Source organism: Penaeus monodon, chromosome 38 (assembly GCF_015228065.2).
Source record: "Penaeus monodon isolate SGIC_2016 chromosome 38, NSTDA_Pmon_1, whole genome shotgun sequence".
Classification (NCBI taxonomy): Eukaryota; Metazoa; Arthropoda; class Malacostraca; order Decapoda; family Penaeidae; genus Penaeus; species Penaeus monodon.
In genome coordinates, this window is record NC_051423.1 from 13,614,000 (window position 1) to 13,615,046 (window position 1,047).

Here is a 1,047-nt window from a genome sequence, read left to right on the forward strand (position 1 = left end):
CGGGGAAATGAACAAAAAAAATTTTTTCAGTTTCTTAAGTTTAAATGACTATCAAAAATTGAAAAAGCCTATTGGGGATATAAGGTAATTTTTATACGAAATTGTGTATGAAACATTGAAAAAAAAAAGGAAATGTAATCAGAATCAAAGTAAGTGGTTAGTCCTACTTACAACTTGACTTTCAGAGGGTTAACCTTGGTATCTTTATTTTCTCCGAATTCTTCATTCTGTTCTCTTCCATATGAAATTATGATCAGCCGTTCATGTGAGAAAAGGGTTTTTTTTTTGTGAACTTAATTGGTCACTATTCATAACAACAATGTTTTTTTACTATTTTCAGATCCATTCGCTTACTCAGAGAGTCTATCAGCTGGTGAAAGCACTCTTTCCAAATTTTGCCAGCCGAGGGGGAGAACATTATTCTGCAGAACGAGGAGAAAGAAGGACAAAAAATGTAAGATTAGGAACAGAGAAGGGAAGGGTCCGTCAGGGACACGATTCTCCAAACTTTTTTCATCACAACCCTTTATAATTTGTATCCTACCTGCACTATCAAAATAAAGCCATTTTTACGATCGTGTTTTTTAGTCAATGATTGGGATTAAAAATATGATATATTTTATATATATATATATATATATATATAATATATATTATATATATATATATATATATATATACATATATTATACCCTATATATATATATATATATATATATATATATATATATATATATATTATACATATACATTATATATACATACATATATTATGCACACACACACACACAGGGGCACGCGCGCACGCACGCACGCGCACAGACACGGACGACGCACACACCCCACAAACACACAACACACACCAACACACACACACACACACACACACACACACACACAGACACATCCACAGACAATACACACACGCACACGACACACAACACCACACAGACCACACACGCACACAGAACAACACAGCCACATATACACACGCACAAGACACAGACATGACACAGCACGCACACATGCACACAGCACACAAAAGTA

General features: G+C 34.6%; 1 long non-coding RNA gene across 1 annotated transcript in view; it reads left to right on the forward strand.

Moving 5' to 3' along the window:
* LOC119596838 overlaps nt 1-387 on the forward strand; it is a 10,100-nt gene extending 9,713 nt beyond the window's left edge. Inside the window, exon 3 of the long non-coding RNA XR_005230781.1 lies at nt 341-387. This is a non-coding gene — a long non-coding RNA (uncharacterized LOC119596838). The remainder of the gene's footprint in view (nt 1-340) is intronic.
* The last annotated feature ends 660 nt before the right edge of the window (nt 388-1,047 follow it).